Source organism: Pan paniscus, chromosome 12, assembly GCF_029289425.2.
Source record: "Pan paniscus chromosome 12, NHGRI_mPanPan1-v2.0_pri, whole genome shotgun sequence".
Taxonomy (NCBI): domain Eukaryota; kingdom Metazoa; phylum Chordata; class Mammalia; order Primates; family Hominidae; genus Pan; species Pan paniscus.
The window spans coordinates 110,566,514-110,579,062 of NC_073261.2; positions in this window are offsets into that span (position 1 = coordinate 110,566,514).

Here is a 12,549-nt window from a genome sequence, read left to right on the forward strand (position 1 = left end):
GAAGCCAACTTGATCGTAGTGGATAAGCTTTTTGATGGGCTGCTGGATTCAGTTTGCCAGTATTTTACTGAGGAGTTTTGCATTGATGTTCATCAGGGATATTGGTCTAAAATTCTCTTTTTTTTGTTGTGTCTCTGCCAGGCTTTGGTATCAGGATGATGCTGGTCTCATAAAATGAGTTAGGGAGAATTCCCTCTTTTTCTATTGATTAGAATAGTTTCAGAAGGAATGGTACCAGCTCCTCTTTGTACCTCTGGTAGAATTCGGCTGTGCATCCATCTGGTCCTGGACTTTTTTTGGTTGGTAGGCTATTAATTATTGCCTCAATTTCAGAGCCTGTTATTGGTCTATTCAGGGATTCAACTTCTTCCTGGTTTAGTCTTGGAAGGGTGTATGTGTCGAGGAATTTATCCATTTCTTCTAGATTTTCTAGTTTATTTGCATAGAAGTGTTTATAGTATTCTCTGATGATAGTTTGTATTTCTGTGGGATCAGTGGTGATATCTCCTTTATCATTTTTTATTGAGCCTATTTGATTCTTCTCTCTTTTCTTCTTTATTAGTCTTGCTAGCGGTCTATCAATTTTGTTGATCTTTTCAAAAAACCAGCTGCTGGATTCAGATGTTTTGAAGGGTTTTTTATGCCTCTGTCTCCTTCAGCTCTGTTCTGATCTTAGTTATTTGTTGCCTTCTGCTAGCTTTTGAAAGTATTTGCTCTTGCTTCTCTAGTTCTTTTAATTGTGATGTTAGGGTGTCAATTTTAGATCTTTCCTGCTTTCTCTTGTGGGCATTTAGTGCTATAAATTTCCCTCTACACGCTGCCTTAAATGTGTCCCAGAGATTCTGGTATGTTGTGTCTTTGTTCTCATTGGTTTCAAAGAACATCTGTATTTCTGCCTTCATTTCGTTATGTACTCAGTAGTCATTTGGGAGTTGGAGTCTTGCTCTGTAGTGCAGGCCAGAGTGCAGTAGTGTGATCTCAGCTCACTGCAACCTCTGCCTCCTGGGTTCAAGCAATTCTTATGTCTCAGCCTTTCAAGTAGCTGGGATTACAGGTGTGTACCACCAAACCTGGCCTATATTTTTCTTTTGTCTTTATACCTTTCTTGACTATATAATTTTTTTCATAAAGATCTTGATAGGGAGGGAGGGATTATTTACATTTTTCAAACACAAAAATATGTAGAAAAAGCTCTGGGTGAGGTTAGAGGCAAGAGAACAAGCTTTCTGCAGCAGGGAGTCTGGAGGTTTTGTGCAGAAGGTTCCCCTGAGCTGCTTCCTGGAAGACAGGTGGGCTTTGGACCTATGAGACCAGGGAGATGGATAGAGGAAAGAGAGAAAGCATGGGATAGGCAGAAGCTTGAGGTGGAAGAAACTTTAAGTGGTGGCCTCACTGAGCCAGGACCCACCCCCGCCCCCAGAGACCTAGGTCTGGGCTCGCCCCCCATCCCCAGGAGTGCTGGATCAGCACCCATGCAAAGCAGCTGCATGGTTACTTGTTACCAAGGCTGATGCACAGATGGAACTCTTTGAATTGATTCAATATGTCTATTGAGTGTCAATTTCTCCCAAAACCATGAGGAACTTCATCATGTTCCCCGTCCTGGGACACCATGGATGATTCCCCATTGCCTGGAGATGATCCTTAGACTCAGTCCATCTGTCTCACCTCATGCTCCAAAATGCACTTGAGCCCTGAACATGCCACGCACATCCACGCACCTAGGTTCAGGCTGCCCCTCAGCCCACAGGCTTCTCTTGTTTCTCCATCCAGCCAGTCCTTCTCCCTCCGTCAAGGCCACCTCACATATCATCCCAACCAGAGATGGCTCCTCTGGCCTCCTTTCCCACTTTCCATGCTTCCTCCTTACCTAGGTGATGCTCAGGGTCATCTGCACTCCTGGCTCTTCCCCCTCCTTCCTCCATCTCATCCACACACATATAATCTGCACTTCTAGCAGCACTGGATGGAATAGCATGGAGTTTAACATCTCGCTGTGAAGCCCTCTGGAAGCCTCTACCAAGGGGAAGTGTTATATGACTCAGGAGAATTTAGGGATTCTGTCATTCATAAAATTTACCATTTTATTTTATTTTATTTTAATTATTTATTGAGATGGAATTTCACTCTTCTTGCCCAGACTGGAGTGCAATGGCGCAGTCTCGCTCACTGCAACCTCCGCCTCCCAGGTTCAAGCGATTCTCCTGTCTCAGTCTTCCAAGTAGCTGGGATTACAAGTGCCTGTCACCACACTCAGCTAATTTTTGTATTTTTGGTAGAGACGGGGTTTCACCATGTAGGCCAGGCTGGTCTCAAACTCCTGACCTCAGGCGATCCTCCCGCCTCGGCCTCCCAAAGTGCTGGGATTACAGGAGTGAGCCACCTCACCCAGCCAAATTGACCATTTTAATTCAAAGAAATCAAAACAAAATTGCATTTCTTTGATCATGCATTGAGGTATCATCCTATGGGTGGGTGGGGAGCAGGGCACGCTCGGAGCTCTGCACCGGTGGAAAGCACTCCCTGCCCCCCAAAACTGCTGCGTTCTCCACCAAGATAGCTTTATGAAGTAGACTCTTCCAGGGCTCTCCCTCGACACCCCCGTAAGGGTGTCCATCTGCATATTGAAGAATCCCTACAACAAACTTTCATTCCCAAACTCCAGGCCCTTTGACCCTTCTCTTAATAATATGCACATGTCATTAACATGACAGATCCTATCCCCTTCAGGGGGCCCCGGAGCTGGGGAGCATCTTCAACTGTGTACTTCATACTCCTTAAATAGGATTTTCAGGATATATAAGCTGTTGTTGGCTGGGAGATAACGGCAGGGTTTCTCCCAAAAGCTAAATATATGTAAACACCTCTTTTAAAGGTCCCTAAAAGGTCCACTTGACTTTCCATCCTGTCCCTTTTGTGAAGGAACACACCTTCAAAGCCTGAGGAATGTCATCCCTCCACCCTCAACAAGAGATGTCAAAATGCTTTCACACTGCCAGAGCGAAGCAAAAACCCACCACAGGGAGCAGTTAACCTAATGGAATGTGCTAACAGCAAAATTATTCCATCGCCCTCAACCCAGGGAAACAAGGTCTGAACCCATTTCTAGGCACCTGAACTTGCAGCTTCTCTGAAGAAATGAGGCTCGACTACCTACAGAATCTTGGGGAGGATTTTATTCTGGATGCTTCCCTGGCTTCTCCCTAGACAAGCCCACACCCAGAGAGCTTTACGGAGGCCAATGCCCTTACTGCCTGCGAGGGGGTTAGATTTATTTATTTATTGTTGTTGTTTTGTTTTGTTTTGAGACAGAGTCTAGCTCTGTCGCCCAGGCTGGAGTGCAGTGGGGGGATCTCAGCTCACTGCAACCTCCGCCTCCGGGGTTCAAGCGATTCTCCTGCCTCAGCCTCCCAAGTAGCTGGGAGTCCAGGCCCATGCCACCATGCCTGGCTAATTTTTGTATTTTTGTAGAGATGGGGTTTCGCCATGTTGACCAGGCTGGTCTCAAACTCCTGACCTCAAGTGATCCACCCGCCTCAACCTCCCAAAGTACTGGGATTACAGGCGTGAGCCACCCTGCCAGGCCAATTGTTATATTAATTTGAAAACTGCTCCTTTTGGCTCCTTGCAGAGACCTGAATGAAGAATAAAGAGCAAAGCCAGTACCACAGTGCCTCTGAGATGTAATATTTGTCATTCATCAGAAGGAATAGAGTGGGGGGCGGTCAGTGGAATTCTGGTCCCTGGCATTTGTGCAGGACCTACTACCTTTGCACTCATTATTTCCTGAGAGGCCAACAGCATCTCAAAAGGAAAAGAGAGATTTTCCCTCTCTTGCCATCTCAGGTGCTCTGAGTCACTCAATGAGGTTTCCAGAGCTCAGATTCATGTGGTCTAACACCAAGACAATGTTCTTTCCAGGCTTGCTTGGGAAGGAGCACAGGTCTGTAAACAGCTTGGCTGACCCTCCCACACTGCAGCATGGTGGGGCCCTTGGCTGCCTGTGCTGTAGAGTTTCAGCCTGGGTCTCCAAGCCCACCACAGGGAGCCTTGTGAAGCAGGTTAAACTGTGGTGAGAAAAAGCAAACACTGAAGAGAGGGAAGAATTGGGGGGCGGGGTGGGGGTGGGGGGTTGGAGGGCTTTTTTTCCGATTGCCAGAGACTGACACAGGACACAGGACTTTCCAGTTTTGTTTTTGCTTTTGTTTTTGTTTGAGAGGGAGTCTCGCTCTGTCACTCAGCCTGGAGTGCAGTGGCACGATCTCAGTTCACTGCAACCTCCGCCTCTTGGGTTCAAGCAATTCTCCTGCCTCAGCCTCCCGAGTAGCTGGGGTTACAGGCGCCCACCACCATCCCCGGCTAATTATTATATTATTAGTAGAGACGGAGTTTCACCATGTTGGCCAGGCTGGTCTGGAACTCCTGACCTCAGGTGATCCACCTGCTTTGGCCTCCCAAAGTGCTGGGATTACAGGCGTGAGCTACCACCACCAGCCTGACATTCCATTTTAAAACCAGGACAGTCATGGGCAAACTGGGACAAGTCAGTCACCCTAGGTAAAGAGAAAAAGAAACAACATCCCTGCAAAGACACTCCTCCCCCTCAAATGAAGACACTGTGGAGAGAGCACGTGAATGTCAGCTAACATCTTATCATATATGCATTTCATGGCAATTTCCACTCCAGTTAGCCAGGCCTCAGCATCCCATGCCTCCAGTAAAGCTGGGGCTTGATGTGCACTTGGGCTAAATGCTGTTTCTTTTCTCCAACATTTGCACCTTGTGGCTCATCACGGTGGGCAAGTCCTCACGTCGCTGCCCAGCCAGCAGGACCAGTTGCCATAAGCGAGAAGGCCGCCTCCACACAGTTGGCGTGAGCTGCAGCAGGAAACTGACGTGCACATTTGTTACCCAGAGGAATTATCAAGTGAGGTAACACTCCAGGAAAAATAACCTCCCAGAAGTGTTCAACAGAATGTACTCACAGCCATCCCGGAAGTTTATAGTTGAATCCATCCAAGAAAACCTCAGGGTTCATCATTTTAATGAGATGTTTGAGGGAGAGGGCTGCCAGTAGAAAGACGATTTTCCCTCAAAACAGACTATAAAATATTATTTCAGCAAATTCAGAAGAAGGACCAACTTGGAATGAAAACGATATTTCTTTTGAAACCCAAACGTAATTAAGCTATTTATAATAATAAACTCAGGTCTCAATTCTGCCCTCTTTACCAACAAAAATGCATCTAACTAAAGCTTCCTTGGTTTCAAATCTCTAGTTTAAATTCCTTGTTCTTCCTGGCTTTATGCCAAAGAAAAGTGGCTAAACCAACCCAAGCAAAAACTCAGGGTGTTAGATGTCTGTTGCCATATTCTATTTCATTCGAGTAACCAAATTAAAAACCAGATTAATCATAGTTTTCCATAGTTCCAGATGAGACAAGCCTGTGTAACCAGTTTGTCTGCACACATTGAGTCTCTCTATCTGGCTTTGAACAATCAGTCAAGTCTTTTCATTGGTTGTCATTATTTAACAAACATTATGAAGCAGCTATTATGGGCATAGCCGTGTTCTAGGTAGAGGGGAGCACTCAGAGGTATGCTAATTGTCTTTAAAGGAGTTTCCCACCTGGGGAAACCCACTTAGAGATGAATCCAGAAAGCAAAACAGTGGAATGGGTGGGCCGTGCTGGACAAGGGCTGAATGTGTCAATATCGAGGGCAATGAGGGTTCTTAAAAGATTGCCCCATCTTCAAGTGCTAGCACCTGCCTCCTGTATGTCATTTGGTCCTTATGAGAACCTGGTGAGGTGGTGATTATTCTTGTTGTTTTAGAGAGAGACAGTGAGATTCAGAGGGAAGTGACTGACCCTCAGCCATGGAGTTGGTGAATTGCAGAGCCAAGACATGCCCCAGGGCTCCTATCTGAGTCTCTTCCCTGCTGTTGTAATAGAATGCCACAGACTGGGTAATTTATAAAGGAAAGAAATTTATTTATTTTTATTTTTTATTTTTATTTTTATTTTTATTTTTATTTCTTTTTTTGGGATGGAGTTTCGCTCTTGTTGCCTAGGCTGGAGTGCAATGGCGCGATCTTAGCTCACCGCAACCTCCGCCTCCCGGTTTCAAGCGATTCTCCTGCCTCAGCCTCCTGAGTAGCTGGGATTACAGGCATGCACCATCACGCCCAGCTAATTTTGTAGTTTTAGTAGAGACGGGGTTTCTCCCTGTTGGTCAGGCTGGTCGCGAATTCCCGACCACAGGTGATCCACCTGTCTCAGCCTCCCAAAGTGGTAGGATTACAGGCATGAGCCACCGCGCCTGGCCAAGAAATTTATTTCTTACAGTTCTGGAGACTGAGAAATCCAAGGTCGGGAGACCTGCACCTGGGAAGGGCCTTCTTACTGTGTCACTCCATAGCTTGAGGTGGAAGAGCAAGAGGATGCGAGAGAGAGAGAGAGAAAGGCTGCTTAACTCACTTTCATAATAAGCCCACTCACTCCTGAGGTTGTAACCACCCAGTGGGTTCACCTTGTCTGCTGTTTAGACACAGCCAATTTATAAAGACAGGGAAATTGCAATAGAGAAAGAGTAATTCATGCAGAGCCAGCTGTGCGGGAGACCAGAGCTTTCTTATTACTCAAATCAGTCTCCTCAAGCATTTGGGGATCAGAGTTTTTAAGGACAACTTGGTGAGTGGGGGGAAGTCAGTGAGCCAGGAGTGCTAATTGGTCAGAGATGAAATCATAGGGAGTTGAAGCTGTCATCTTGTGCTGAGTCAGTTCCTAGGTGGGGGCCACAGGATCAGATGAGCCGTTTTATCAATCTGGGTGGTGCCAGCTGATCATCAAGTGCAGGGTCTGCAGAATATCTCAAGCACTGATCTTAGGAGCAGTTTAGGGAGGGTCGGAATCTTGTAGCCTCCAGCTGCATGGCTCCTAAACCATAATTTCTAATCTTGTGGCTGGTGTTAGTCCCACAAAGGCAGTCTAGTCCCCAGGCAAGAAGGAGGTTTGTTTTGGGAAAGGGCTAAACTATAAACTAAGTTCCTCCCAAAGTTAGTTCAGCCTACGCCCAGCAAAGAACAAGGACAGCTTGGAGGTTAGAAACAAGATGGAGTTGGTTAGGTCAGCTCTTTCACTGTCTCAGTTACAATTTTGTAATGGCGGTTTCAAGGTCACTAATCCACTCCCCCAATAAGCACATTAATCCATTTGAGAGGGCGGAGCCCTCGTGATCTGATCATCTCTTATTAGTCCCCACCTCCCAACACTATTGCATTGGGGATTAAATTTCCATCATATGAACTTGACAGGGCACATCTTCCAACCAGAGGGTGTTGACAGACACTGCAGTCTTGCAGCCACCTTTAAAGCTGCAGCCATTGCAAAGGACCAATGACTCTGGATCCTCAAAGTTGACAGGGAGCCCCAGAGATCACTGACTTCAGCTCATTCTACTTATAAACAAGGAAACTGAGCAACAAGAAGTTACTTTCCTATTTCAAGGTTGAAAATAGTCAATAACTGATCTAAGACCCAATCCAGGGGCTTCTTCCAAACTAAGTGTTTCTGTGACTCAGGATTGCCTCCCAGTGAACCTGGAACATTTTTCCAGTGGAGGGACTGCTTTTTGTCCTCTCTCAGGAAGATGGCTGAAGATAGCCTGAGCCACAAAACAAGAACACACAAAATTCAACTGATGTCAAGCTTTGTGAAAGAGTGGGCCTGTTTCCCCCACCCTACCCCAAAGGTCTGCTGAGAATCTCAGGCCCACTGGAATGCAGAGAAAAGTTGATTTTGTGTTGCCTCTTCCAAGCAAATCCCATTGCAAATTGTCTGTAGCTATCGGAGGAGTTTGTGCTGTGTGTGCTCTCCAAACGTGCATTGTACCGATAGGTCTGTGTGCTTCAACCATAAAAAGGCTCTGTTACCTCTCCTGGTCAAAGGTTTCAGGATGAATGTCTTGTAGCTTGATACATCAATATCAAAAGAGATCAGGTAACCCTGGTCAGTGGCCTATGAAGAGATTTCCTTTACAAGTAAGGAAAACTAATAAACCATTGTAGAAGGCGTAGATGTTCTGCAGCACTCAAATTCCTAGGCTCCATCTTAAAATAGGCTTCAAAGCTCACATTCATTTGTTTCCAAGGTACCCGTTTTCAGGTTTTGTAAGGCCTCTTTTGAGGAACAAAAGTCTGCAAAGTTCTTGTTAAACTCAGGCTTGTGAATTTGTTCTACCGGTAAATGTTTTTTTTTTTAAAGGTTCTTTGCCCTGGTAACATACTGAGGAAATAGAGAGAGGAAAGAACCCATCAACATCAAATCATATTATTGAGCAGACTTAAACCACACCTGTCACATGCCAGACACTATTCTATGTGCTGTATATAAATCAATTGAAGGCGGGGTGCAGTGGCTTATGTCTGTCATCCCAGCACTTTGGGAGGCAAAGGTAGGAGGATCACTTGAAGTCAGGAGTTCGAGACTAGCCTGGGCAACATAGTAAAACCCCATTCCACTAAAAATGGAAAAAATTTGTCAGGTATGGTAGTATGCGCCTGTAGTCTCAGCTACTTGGGAGGCTGATGTGGGAGAAACGCCTGAGCCCAGGAGGTCGAGGCTGCAGTGAGCCGAGATCAGGCCACTGCACTCCAATCTGGGCAATCAGAGTGAGACCATTTTAAAACATATTAATAATAATGATGCCAACCCGCTAATAATCCCAGTGTTATCCCCTCGTTGTACCAGTTGGGGAGCTGCACAACCTGGAGCCTGTGAGTTTGGGAATCAAATTCAAGCCCAGGGAGTCTTTAACTTTTTTTTTTTTTTCTTTGAGATGGAGTTTTACTCTTGTTGCCCAGGCTGGCGTACAATGGCATGATCTTGGCTCACCGCAACTTCTGCCTTCCGGGTTCAAGCAATTCTCCTGCCTCAGCCTCCTGAGTAGCTGGGATTACAGGCATGAGCCACCACACCTGGCTAATTTTGTATTTTTAGTAGAGATGGGGTTTCTCCATGTTGGTCAGGCTGGTCTTGAACTCCCAACCTCAGGTGATCTCCCCGCCTCAGCCTCCCAAAGTGCTGAGATTACAGGCGTGAGCCACCGCACCCGGCCAAACCCAGGGAGTCTTAACTTCAGATTCATACCCTTTTTTTTGAGACGGAGTTTTGCTCTGTCACCCAGGCTGCAGTGAAATGGTGCGCTCTTGGCTTACTGCAACCTCTGCCTCCTGGGTTTAAGCAATTCTCCTGCCTTAGCCTCCCGAGTAGCTGGGATTACAGGTGCCCGCAACCACACCTGGCTAATTTTTTTGTATTTTTAGTAGAGATGGAGTTTCATCATGTTGGTCAGGCTGGTCTTGAACTCCTGACCTCAGGTGATCCACCTGCCTTGGCCTCCCAAAGTACTGGGATTACAGGCATGAGCCACCATGCCCAGCCCAGATTCATACTCTTAACTACTATGCTCAATGGTTTCTCCTCAAGACAATGAATGGAAATTGGTGGGGTACATTTACCAATGTCCAGAGGGAGATAAGGGAAGATTTTTTATTTTTTATTATTATTTTTTGAGACTGAGTCTCGCTCTATCACACAGGCTGGAGTGCAGTGGTGTGATCTCGGCTCACTACAACCTCCATCACCCAGGTTCAAGCAATTCTCCTGCCTCAGCCTCCTGAGTAGCTGGGATTACAGGCACCAGCCACCATGCCCAGCTAATTTTTGTATTTTTAGTAGAGATGGGGTTTCACCATGTTGGTCAGGCTGATCTCAAACCCCTGACCTTGCGATCCACTTGCCTTGGCTTCCCAAAGTGCTGGGATTACAGGCGTGAGCCACCACGCCCAGCCAGAGATAAGGGAAGTTAAGCACTGAACCGAGAAGCTTGAGGCCTGAGATCTGGTTTCTGAGAAAGCACAAGAGTGCCCAGGGCAGGACGCTCTCCCCACAGGCCCTGCCCTTCAGTTCCCAGGACCAGATGCGCCTTCCCTGAGCCTCCTACCTCCGCTGTTGGCATCCCTGAATTCCTCTAGCCTTTCTACTTATTTTTTACGGCATTTGCCACCATATTAGATGCTGTTTAATTTATTTGCTTATTATGTTTATTTGTACAGCTGTCACTCTCTCTTAGACTATAAACTTCAAGAAAGCAGAGAAGATTTGGGAGAGTTTTGTCTTTTTTGTTCATTGATGTCTCCCAAGCACTTAGAACAGTGCTTGATACATGGTAACTGCTAAATAAATATTTGTTGAGAGAGAGAATGGGAAAGAGGGAAAGAAAAAAAGAAAAAAGAACGCTTCCAGGCATGGCAGTGTGTGTGCACCTGTTGTCCGAGTTACCCAGGAAGCTGATGCAGGAGGATCACTTGAGTCCAGAAGTTCTGAGCTGTAGCACCCTATGCCTACTGGATGTCCACACTAAGTTTAGCATCAATATGGCAACTCCTGGGAGTAGGGGACCACCAGGTTTCCTAAGGAAGTATGAACTGGCTGGCCCAGGTCAGAAATGGAGTAGATCAAAACTCCTGTGCTGATCAGCAGTGGCACTGTGCCTGAGATTAGCCACTCCACGCCAGGCTAGGCAACACGGCAGGACCCTGTTGCAAAAAAAGAAAAACAAAATAAAGGAAAAATAAAATTCTCACAAGCAGACTGCAGGTGCCTCCCCTGAAATGGGAGAGTAAACTAGTTGGCTTCTATGCCTCTTCCAAATCAAACAACCTCTGATTTCGAAAACAACTCACATCAGAATTTCAAAACATAGCCACCATAGGGATTAATGAAACTAAAACTCAGAAGACCAGATTCCCTCACTTATAATGTGGGAATGTGATAAACTGATCAAAAATCCTCAAGGATTTTTGAGACTCAAGCATACAAAAACTTGGGAAGCTCTGCAGTGCTACACAGGGGTGGGAGGCATTGCAACCTTTTTCACTACGAGTGTAGACCATCTGTGGCCTGAGGCAAGTGTCTGAGCTGCCACAGGCCAGGCCAGGCATAGGCTCAGTGAACCCAGGCAGAGGACCAGCTTCCTCCTTCAGATAGCCCCAAACTCAGCCACTAGGCCCCTCATATGCTTTCATTCATCAGCCCCTCAACCCCAGTGCCTCTTGGTTTCTCTTCTTGCCTTCTATACAACCCCCAGGGCTTTAACTCTCTTGCAGACTGTGGGCTCCTTGTAGACAGTCTTCTATGAGCATTTTATCTTCACTTCCTCAGAACTGCCAGCATAGTCAGTACCAGACACTCATTGATGTCTAAGGGATGTCTTTTCCCATCTGAATTAGCCTGAGAGCTTGTGAACTGGAGTTGGTGGGAGACCCACCCATAATGGAAATCCTCTCCTCGCTCCTTCCTCTGTTACCGTCTATACTGCTGGCATCTGCTAAGGCTCTGTCACCTGTCAGTCACAGGGCAGGTGCTCAGAATCAGAGGCAAATGAGAGCCCTATCTGCCTTAAGGGAGCCCACAGTTTAGGGGGTCCAGGAGGTGCATAAGGCAGCTAGAAGATAAGTGCACAGAGGCCAAGGGCTGGGAAAGGCCTACCTGGGGGTGCAAGATTGAGAAGGATTTCAATTAATGGAATCTGGGTAACCTAGAAGGAGGGATGTGGTGAAACAAGTCACGGATGAGAAACAGCCAGAGTCCAGCACATGGAGGGCCATGGGCAATGGAGCTGGTGGGACTGGGTAGAAGTGCCTCTGTGCTGGGCTGGAGAGTCGGGACTCGATTCTGTAAATAGTAGGGAACTGTTGGAAGTTTGCATAAAGAGTAGGTGGTTTAGAAGGGTTAATATGGAAGCATGATGTAGGTGGACGGGCAGGCCAGGAGGTGGGGAGGCTACAGTGTGGGCAATGAGAAAGTGAATGTTATGGGAAGGGCACTGGGCGGGTCATAGGAGACACCAGCTCTAGTCTCCCTGGGTTAAGCCATTAATTCCAGGTGGGATCCCGCACCCTTATTCTGTGAAATGAATTTCAATGAGATGATCTCTGTGCTTCGTCTCAGCTCTATCGTTTATTGATCTAAATGATGTAGAGCTCTTCCCCGGTCTCAAAACTGCTCTTGGAATGCAGAGATGGTTTCTCATGTTATTGAAACAACTAGTTCAATTCTTCTGTGACTACAGCAATTACTTTATAGATAATTGCAGAGCTAAATTTGGTGACATTCCCTCAGCTAGGTCAGAAAAGGCAAATATGGGATTTTTTCACTTTAGTTTTAATCCTTTAGGTGCATATTTGTGGTCCACCTAATGCAAAAACGTTTCATGTTATATACTACATTATATACATTAAAAAGATGACTAACCTAACAATGGAAAACAAGAAACCATAAACATTTAGAAGAGAATGACCACTGGAGATGTTAGAGGGGGTGGAATTTGGCTCTGAGCTTCCCAGCAGCCCGAGCAAAAAGAGAGCATAGTAGGAATTGTAGTTTAGTGGCCTCATTCATATGAACAGTTTTCTTTCTTCACGGTTAAGCATTCCATTTCATTGGACACACTCAGGTAGGTTCCTTATGGGAATCACAAATAGAG